Source organism: Sparus aurata, chromosome 13, assembly GCF_900880675.1.
Source record: "Sparus aurata chromosome 13, fSpaAur1.1, whole genome shotgun sequence".
Lineage (NCBI taxonomy): Eukaryota > Metazoa > Chordata > Actinopteri > Spariformes > Sparidae > Sparus > Sparus aurata.
In genome coordinates this window covers 13,387,189-13,398,413 of record NC_044199.1, presented here as the reverse complement: position 1 = coordinate 13,398,413, position 11,225 = coordinate 13,387,189, and positions in this window count along the sequence as shown.

Below are 11,225 nucleotides of genomic sequence, written 5' to 3'. Positions count from 1 at the left end.
GTGATAATAAAGAAGGGAGCCGATAGCACCAAGCCGAGGAACTGATACATTGCTAATGTAAAAAAAACAACCTGAGCTCTTTTAATCTTAAAGTTTTTTTTGTTTGTTTTTCTCTTAAAGCCTATTCAGATGTAACAAAACTGAAAAAGTTAACCAACATATTTTCTGAATTCTATTTATTTCCCTCCATTTCATTCCATTGTGATTAAAACACTTCTATAAATCCTAATCTCATAGAAATTTCCTTTGTTTGCTATCGCTCCTGCAATTGTGGATATTATGGGCATAAATGCTTAAAACAACAATGACTCACAATACACAGAACACAATACTGTAATTCAACTCCTGCCATCTGTAACAGCAGAAGCCTTTGTCCAAATCCAAGAGTTGTAGTAAAGTAATGCCCACCAAATTCCACCAGAGGACAAATCATACTGTAGTTTATTATTTATTCTGAGAGATTTTTATAATATTAAGATACTAAAAACCCTCAGGGAAACAGATGTAGCAGGTATACGCACAATAATCTGTTATTGTACGTACTACATGTACAATATTGCAGTGTTTTCCTTGAGAGGCTCGTGTTAAGTGACCGTAAGAGAAACAGCAAAGCTAATCACAACATAAAGAACACATGTCCGTAATGCTGCCAGGGTGCCATGGGCAACAATTTATGGAAAATCTGAAGATTGATCATGTCCTGCTTTTTCTTCTTTATCAATCCATATAAATGACATCACCTTTTAAACTAAAATCAGTGCCAGTGAGAAGACAAACCTCAAAATGATATCCTATGATTTTAGATAACAGATCACACTAAAACCATTTCCTTTCCCTAAACAGTCAAGAAACAGATGTATGAAACAATCTGTGGCTAGAAACGAAGGCTCTATCTTTGATAAAGCATAAACTCATATGGTTTTGATTTTACAAGATGAGTGAGGTTTTCTTAAATCCAATGACGAGCTAAATTACATTTCACTTGCTTGCACCACTTGAGACTTTTCAGGTCATTCAGTGTTTTGCTCACTGCAGTTCCTCTGTAGAGATTTTGGGCTGTGCTGTAGATGATGGAGGTGGATACAGGTCTAGGCTGGGACATGATTGGGTAACCTACAGACTACCTGTGTGGAAGGACAAAAAACACACATACACATATATTATTTTGATAGAGTGACAACTGAGCACACTGAGGATGTAAACACCGGAGATAACATGAAGAAGTAGTTTTAAGAGCTTTTATGGACTTCTTAAAATAATTTTCCTTCCTCTGTAACTCATCACATCTTCACTACTCTCTGACCCTAAAGAGTGTTTGGCACTCAGTAAGGTTTTTTGCGGCCTGTTGCTGTTGTGGTAAATTTGAAGTGGCCACGGTGCTTTGAAAAAGGGGTGAATTAGTTACAATTGAAGCTGAATGGGGTAATATAAAAATGGAAGAATTGATGCAATCCTTTATTGGTGTAAACCGCATTTTAACGGTGTGGTGAAACAAGCAGAACCATTAAATGTAAATCAATCTGTTTTATTCAACAAATGCAAATCTAATTTGAACTGGTCCAACAACAAGTAGACATTAATAGGCTTATTTTGTCTCAATGCTGATATGCAGTTTTCGAGTGCCTTTAGTGTATTGTGGAAACATTCCAGTTTCCCCTTTTCAAGTCAGGTACAGCCCCTTCTAAATTCTTGTTTTATTGCAAAACTGTGTCCTGGCAGGTGAGCTGCAGTGTCTTTATAATCTCAGCATAATAAACTCCTATGGTCAAGGACAAAAGCTTGAAGTCGACATTTACTGCAACCCTATTTCCTGTGTGAAAATCCAAGTAGTTCTTTGTTGTGCAACTTTAACGTGTCGCTCACCACATTATTTTTGCCCCGAGGGATTGCCCTGACTAGTCCAGACATGGGGTCAGACACCTGAACATCTGCTGTAGGAAAAGCCAACAAGCGTACATAAAGCACGTGCTGTGCAGGTCTCTGTCTCGTCCCTGGTATCGGCAACTGTAACAGGGAGCACACGGCGTTCCTCCCTTTGTTTCTGATCCCTCCCAGGATCTGTTTTCAACGTTCCCTTCCTTCTCCCTCACGCTCAGATTTCACGCGCCCTGTTTCCTTGGAAAATCCTTCCTGTGATCATTGTTGGCACAGGATGATGTCAGCGTGCATGTTCTATGTTAGACACTCGTCAAGGCTGGGCTGAGGATACAGGGAAACTTTGAGTGTCAGTGTACCTTCACCAATGAGTAGAATCTACACAATAAAGGACAGATCCCTTATAATGAAAGGATGAGAAAAACAATGCAATGACATTTTCAGAATAGTCTGACTTTTATTTTGAGGAAGCATACATAACCTTTGGAAATGTACTGGCTGCTTACACCTTTTTTTTGGATATGAAAAGAAGAATTACAGCACGTTTGACCAAACAAGACAGTCTTCATTTGCTCCAATTCTGGTCTACATCAAACCTCAGATTTTTGTGTCAGATATCAAGTGAAAAACACTTTTATAAACACATTTATTTATTGAACCCACCCTAATGAGCTGTTCCTGAAAATAATTTTCAATGTTAAAGGGCCACATTATTTGACTTGGCAGTGTGTATTACTACAAATCTTAGAGAACACTTAGAAGAAAATAAGAAAAACTCAAATGTTCTTAAATCAGCAGACACTACACAAACACTAGACTTTATTGCTGAAATATGGCAAATCAAGCTTGTGTTTTTGTGTCTTTCCTCAAGCAACAAGCGTGGACTCATGCACTTCTCTCAAGGGGCATGTGCAAGGCGTGACATCATTCTCTCCACAGACACACAGATCACATTAATTGCTCTCCCTATGGAGGAACTACTGGCCAGAAGCTCAAATTCACTCAATCTGCACAGCAAATCCTGCTCTGCTTCGGCTGGCCGTTTGCACGTGTTGCTGTCCGTTGAGTCTTGGAAATTGCAGTCATCCTGTAGCGATGTGAAATTCTTCCAGACGGACCACATTAGCCAAGATCTGTTGGATCATATGGCTGAAAAACATGGTGGCACTCGCAGTGTTTTCTGAATCTACTTGTGGCCTCATCTTTCTTGTCTTCAAAGGATTACAGCCACAGGTTTGTGAAATATTACATTGAAGATACTAGTTGTGATATTAAAGGAAATGTATAGTGCTCATTTTCAGGTTTTTCATTTTAATTTGGGTTACTAGTAGAATAGCTTTACATGCTGTAATGTTCAATAACACATCAGTTTTCTCATACAGTCCAGTCCGGCAGCAATGTATTCCCCCTCTGTCTGAAACAATCTCTTTTAGCTCCTGTCTCTTTAAGGCCCCCCCTCTGAATTCGCAGTCTTCTCTGATTGGTCAGCTTGCACATGCCTGAGCCAGCACCACAAACAGCAACAGAGAAGCTGTGCTAAACCAATTCTTACATGCCATACCAGCCGCTAGACATAAATTATGCAAATGTATGTCTCTGTGACATAGTGTGATGTCACAAAGTCACAAGATAAAGGCAAGACTACTGATGAGGCATTTCAGGAGCAGAGGGGAGCTTCTGTTCATGTGGATTTTGACCTATTAAGATATCAAGATCTTTTACATGTATAGGTACATATATTAAACACTGAAGGAAAGGAAACACTGAGATTACATACTAGGACTCCTTTAGGACAGTGATTAAGGGTCTAAAATGTAAATAATATACAGCATGTGGGCACAGAGCATTCAATAGAAATTATCTTTTTAATTCTCTCACAGATAAAATTAAGTCGACGGTTAACATATTTAATAGTCCTTAATGGATTCTATGACCTGAGCCCTGTTTTATTGTCTATATTTGTAGTAGTATGACGTAACGTCAATTGGCATTTCCTGTTTTCCATCAATCAGTAAATGTACACACATCTATCACTCGCTTACTTCAAACAGAAAAAGTTTAGAAACACTATAATTCTCGGGCAAGCTCTGGATTTTAAATTAATATAATTTTCTGTGATTTCATTAAGGATTTATGGATGCAGTTTATTTGCAATGTAACAATATTTGTTTTGAACATGAGGATTAGAATGTAGATTTTATTTGGGTCCTGTTCTCTCTGGTTTGTTATTAAGGAACGAATTATGAATACCTCAGCAAAAACAAATACCAAGAAAGCGTACAGTATAGGTAACACCTGCAAAACTCTTTTTCTTACATTATCTGCTTTAACCCACAAAATCCAAAGTGGCATTGGCTTCTCTGTCACAGTACATTGATCATGAAGTGAATCCTGGATGGCACTACGTCTCGTCCCTGTGGAGAACATCATCAGCCTCCATAAATTTCAGATCCACTGCTGTGGTCAGCTGGTTTTAATTTAGAGTTGGAGGGCAGACAACAAAGCTGTCTGGCATGGAGAATGGAGGGGAAAAGAGAGGTAGGCCTTTGGGTCGAGCCCTGGGAGAGAATACAGTGCAGTTTCAGCTGAGTTACATATGTCCAAACTGTGTATTCAGCAAGGGATGTATAGGTGGAGTACTGGAATCACTCAGTGTGTAATTATCAAGCAGACAATTTTAGACACATTTAAACAACACTTGCAAAAAGAACAACAACCTGACAACAGTGACACAGACAAACACTTGCACTCATGTAATCAGAGCATTTCACCAGAGGTCAGTAATTCAGAGTTTACCTGAAGGAGGCACCAGCAAGAATTTATTTCCAATCTATTTCATCGACGAAAATTGATTTTTGACAATGTCGATCAGGCAACAACTTTAACAAGCAGAGCAAGACTTTTCCGTGACAGGATCTTATTACTTAAAAAAAGGTCAGTCTCCAAAGGAATCGTTTCCTTGATGTTGTTAGAGACTTAGAATAACAACCTCAGCCTGTCAATGGCAAAACAAGCATGTTTAGTGGATGTAACTTTGATTGTTGCAGTTGCCCCAAAGGATTACGTTGCAGCCATTGCGGCAGTGCCACCACTGCCAGCTGAGACTATCTAACAATTCTAAATCCATTGGTAAGTATGAATCATTTACACAACAAGAAACTTAGGGTCCAGGGTTTAAAAAAGACCAGAATTCCCCTTTAATTTAGCACATGTGTCAAACATCATGTAATTTTCTCAAAGCAAGTGTTAAAAAAGTTTTATTGGGTGGCGGATTGTTAGAAAACAAAACAAAACAACACAAAAACAGAGGAAGACAATTAGCACCACATAGAGCAGCAAACATTGGTCTCATTTTCCAACAAATACGGGCTACATCATGCTGAAAAGTTCATGTTTATTTGTTCAATTATAAGGGTTTTTCTGGCAGGCTGACAGGTATATGATTATTACAACCAATTCACACAAAATTTGAGAGCTGATTTCTATTGTTTTTATGTTCAGCTCTCACTTGTACTCTCACTATAAATCTGTGGAGGGGCTGTGATTTCATACTTGGCCAACTAAAGTTTTTGGAACATGATGGCAAGTTCTAAATCATATCCATGATTCTGGATCAAATTGGCTTGGTGAGATTCATCCAACAGTTTTATTTTTTTTTCACTTGCTTGTGACTGAGAGAAACAATGGGACCATAGTTAACTGAGTTTGTGCGTGTGGAGAGGTTAGGATAGTATTGGTTTCAACACTTTGGCTCCTTGAAGTGAGTACTTGAACACTGTTCATGTGATTTTGGTATTAACGCTGATGGTTGGAATTAATCATCTATTGTATACTCAAAATTTATCTTGTGTATAATATAAAATAATTCAATATTTTTTCTGATTTTTAGCAGATGCTTTTGTCCAAAGTGACTTACAGTAATTCATTCATACAGTAATGGTGGTGGCTGCCATGCAAGGTAACATCCAGCAAATCAGGAGCAGTTTGAGGTTGCCAAAGGACACTTTGAAGTTGTTGTGTCATGTTATCAACATTAATATGAACTCACCGCTTTCATGTATTAACATTGTAGTGATATTTGACTTTTATTAGCTGCACTGCTCAGGGACTTGGCCCAGGGGGTTAAACAACCACAAAACAGCAATTTTAATTTTAGAATTTAAAAGATTTAAAGAAATGAGAAAAAGCAAAGTATTGAATTTTAGGCAGATTTTGTTACCCGTAGACAGAGCCAGGCATTTTCAGGCTTTTCCACTTTTTGTAATAAGCTAAGCTAATGGATGTTGAGTGTAACCCTGTTTTTGATAAATTAACAGACTGTAACAGACAGAGGACAGAAGTATGGTATCAATGTTCTCATCGATCTAACTCTGCCAGTACATTTCTCAAAGTGTTGAACTACTCCCAACTGAATACCTTCAATGGCTTCGATAACACAATACAAATGTGATGTTGGACTTGGATCGGTGCTATATTGAATCAAGCAGCATGGCTGATTCTGGATCAAATGATCGACCCAACAATTTCAGATGAGTTGTGTTTTAAAGAAACTCAAACATTCTGCTGTTTTGTTTATGGTGTAAGGTTTTAATGAACCTCAGTTATGGTGAAAATACGATGTCTGATGTATTTTTTCAAAATTTTTCCTTTTTTGGTGAGAAATATTACACTGATAGTGTGTGTCCGCAGGTAAAAATGTGTCTCCGCTTTTCCCCCTCAGTTTTCCTGCAGCTGTTCCACATTATCATCTGCATACGGCCTAACACTACAATGTGAAATTAGAACAAAATAAGTATCAAGTATGATGAAATTAGCTGCTGCTAGCAACTGATGCAAGAGTAGTATATTCTAGATTATCTCTTATTTATATATACTAGTGCAGTGCCCGTAAGAAAAATGTATTCCTATAGAAAAGTGGGAGGTTAAGGAGCTTTTTCATGGATGGCCAAATGAGGCTGTGTTTGAAGGTGGGACGTCAGGGATATTTAGGTTTGTTGTGAAATCCGATATTCCAGGGTATAATTGGCCGTTTTTGACTATTAAAAACTATTTACTTGGTGTCATTATTTTTTTAGCACAACCTCACATGTGACTGTAGAGTTATTTTTTTATTTTGTGATACTGTATTAACACAATGGACCTAAAATCACAAAAAAACATAAAATTCGAGTAGAAAAAGTTTGATTTTTTTACTGTGAAAACCACAAATTTGTTTACAAACCATTTTGTATTACTTATAATATAAACAACAATTTATATTTGCATTATATGTGCATACATTTTAAAAATGTACAAAGTTACATGTAACTATTTACATTCAAATGCAGGCAATGCTCATTCTCAGTCTCCTAATTGTTTTGACTCATTAAACAAAAAAACGACTCCACTACACACTAAACACTACATAACACACTAACTATACACTCAAAACACGCTAAATGTCACAAATCTCTCAACTCTCAGTATCGCTGTCTCTACACCGACCGCCGTTGCCTGTCATTCATCTGCTTACGTCCCTCCCACAACTTCCTGTTCCTCAACAACCAAACTTGCTGCTTGGACACTTTCGTGACAAAAGCCCGTTTTTACCGTTTCTTCCTGCACCAGACACAAAGCAAACGTGACGGCAATGTTCGCGAAAAAGCGTGGCGGACATTATTTACCCTAAGTCCGGTTTTGGACGTGCCGGTGAGTCCGGTCCATCGCCTCGATCGGGAGATGGGCTATGTAGCTAGCGGATAGGAGCTAGCGGCTAGCAGCTAGCTACACATGAACATCCACAGATCTGATTCCACTTTGTTGTCCGGGCGTCTCCGGATCTCCTCAGACCCGAACAGACTCGATCTGGACTCTTTTAGTCTCATTAATCCACAACAGTCAGTTTAGATGCACAGAACAGAATGGACCGAACCGCCGGCAAAATCCCGGTCCAGCTTGCGCCGCTGCAGGTATAAGTCTGCTTGTTTCTTAAGGTGGGGGGCGTGGTGGGCTCTGCAGTGATTGCGTGCGTGGCTATGGTGTGCAGTGATTGGCTCTGGTGCGCACGTGACTGTGGTGGCTCCCATGGACAATGCTCATGGAATTTGTAAAGCATTTATGAAATAATTTATTAACGGTATCATTGCAATCCAAACAAATGCGAAATAGCACACCCTTGAACCACGCAGCAGCCATGTTGAAACTCTCAGGTCAGTCTGATCCTGATCCGCAGAGATATTTGAGGCACACACATACACACACACATACAGACAGACAGAGGTTACTCGCTTTTATAGATATATATATATATATATATATATATGTGTATGTATGTATGTATGTATGTATGTATGTATATATATATGTGTATGTATGTATGTATGTATGTATGTATGTATGTATGTATGTATGTATGTATATATATATGTATATATATGTATATATATACATATATATATATATATATATATATATACATATATATATATATATATATATATATATATATACATATATATATATATATATATATATATATATATATATTCAGCCTTGCATAGTCACTATTGGGTAATGCCCAGAGAACTGTAGAGGGTCTACGTCTAGTGTTTGCTTAAAAATGGGTGGATGCTGTGTGTTTTTGATTCAAATGGTTCGACTCGGTTTCTTAAACGTCACAACTGACACGTTGGCTAACAAAAAAAGGCAGTCAAAAAGTGCAAATAAGAGCCAATGAATTATTAAAAATGTTACAAACTGATCATCGGAGCAAAATTGAAGTGAGAGGGCTTGTTTTTAACTCAACCTGATGTGTGTGCTCAAATGTTGCATGCTTACATGGATCTGTAAGTGATGACGCTTTAAATCAGAAATGTGTTGACCAGTTAGCAGAATGTCAGTATTATTATTTTTAGACTTGTGTGTGTTTTATGCAGCACTATGTTTCTTGACAGTGATGCTAATCTAGTTAAGATGGCACCACATGAGCATCAGCCTGTTACAGCAGCTCTTGCCGCTCTTTTCTATTGTTTTTGGTGTCGCAGGTCCTTCCTTCCTGCTGCTGTCAGACTATACAACAAGCACTGCTCCCAACAGACCTAGCATGTGCACTATGTCATAAAATGACCCATTTCTCTGTTTTTTGCACTAACTTGAAAATTTCTCATACGCATATGTATTATTATTCAACAACACACTGCCATACTGCTTACAATTACACTGTTAAGAGTGTAAAAGCTTATTTATATACAATGTATATGAGTCTATTTCTTTTTCTTACTTTTTTATTGTATTGTTTATACTTTTACTATTATTATTGTTTATTACAATACCACTGTCCTTTGGCTGCTGTGATGAAGAAATTTCCCCATTTGTGGGACAAATAAAGGAAATTCTGATTCTGATTCTGATAATGTGATTTGCAATTTACTTTTAACAAAGAAGAGGAAAAAATCCAGACATTCATCAGAAGACTCTGTGGTGGATTTGATTGAAGACTTAACTGTTAGTGATTATCTGATCATGTTGGGTCACGCTCATGATCTCATGATAATGTGATCCAAGATTGGATCCAAAAGAAATGAGGCACAGTAATATCCTTTCACGGCTTCCAAATTGTTGGATGCGTTCCCCTGGTGTGTGCCACTCAAATTTTCAGAAACCATGTTGGAGACATGACATGACCTCTCACTTTTCATTTCAGCGTCCATGTTAACAGGTTAGACCATTCACAATGGATGCATGAGACGCGCTCTTTCATGCACATGCAGCTTCGCGTGATCTAGAGATTCTGGAGCCTCACCTATTTGTACCATGACACGGGTTGCAGTTCTCAGCAGAATTTGACCTGTAAACGACCTGTAGACAGTCATATGGACATAGCATTTTACTGCAGTTTTAATGTCATTATGTGTAGAATATGACACACACATGAGGAGAACACATACAACATGTGAGGGGCAGGTTCTTTCCTCTCTTTCTTTTACTTTCTCATCACCCCTTGTTCCCCCTCCAGCTCCCTCATGACATCGTATCTATCAATGATTATCAAATATATGTGAAATATGTAAAGAGATAGGGCAGGCAGCAGGAATGCCAATTTACACACTCCCTTAAACTCAAACTCAAACTCACTTCTATGGTATAGTGTTGCACAATTAAACTGCGCAATTTTGATGGGCCCTTTATTGTGACCAGCACAAAGCGCACCTGTGCACTAATCATGCTGTTCAATCAGCATCTTGATATGCCACACCTGTCAGGGGGACAAAAGAGTGGCCACTGACATGGACTTTAACAGATTTCTGCTCACAATTTGAGAGGAATAATTCTTTTGTTTGCATCTAAAGTCTTAAATCATTTTTACCTGAACTTGTGGGAAAACAAAAGTGTTGTGTTTCGATTTTTGTAAAATTTCAAGGGGTGCACGCTCCATCATGTCTTTGTGAGCTCCTACCCTTTTCTGCATGAACACAGCTTAAAAGCTAACATACGATCTTTTCCTCACCTTGTTATCGGCGATCTGTGACATACAGCCTGCACTCCTTGTCCAAACTTGAACTCCCCTCTGCTGCTGTCATATCCCCCGAGCTGCCGCTGCCCTGGATCCTGGACGGGCTGCCATGGATCATTTTAAAGACGTTGCAACAGAGCAGCACACAGAATTATTATTTCAACATTTCTAGCTCATGGTCCCATGTTCACTTTCTTCTCGGAAGGAAAATATGATACACTGCAGGAAAATATGACTCCAACAGAAGCACACTTGTGTAATATTACTCGTACATGTGCTACAGAGAAAATAGTGCAGCATGTAACTGTTATGTAATACCTCAAATCTTGCATGCATGTTTTTGTTTTTGTTGTTTTATATTCTGATCATGCAGACAGCCTTTGATCAGGAGACACAAAAGTTCTTAATAAGATTCATGTGGAAGATGTGCCATGTGAGGACAAAGCAAGTGTAAATAGCAAGTGTAAATGTAAACCCTGCACCCTTATGTTGTATATATGTGGCGATATTCTTAAAGGTGTGTGTAACAGCGGAAGGTCAGTGTTAATGAATTAGCAGAAATTGAATTAGAAAGAGACTGTGGACTGCTATGTTTTCTTTCAAAGGTCACCAACATCGCTGTTGTTCAAATCATCTGCCCTCTCAAGTGGTGGCCAGTTTTTTGCACTACCAAATATTGCTATCGTTGGCTAGCTAACATTAACATTGCTACCGCTGGCTAACACTGGCTAACCTTAATATACGCTAGCTAGCTTAGGGCAGTCCTTAGTATGCTGGGTGCATACTATAGAACTCACCCCTTTTTTTCCCCATTAACTGGCAACAACCAAGACTATTGTTGCCGACGAAAATACACATA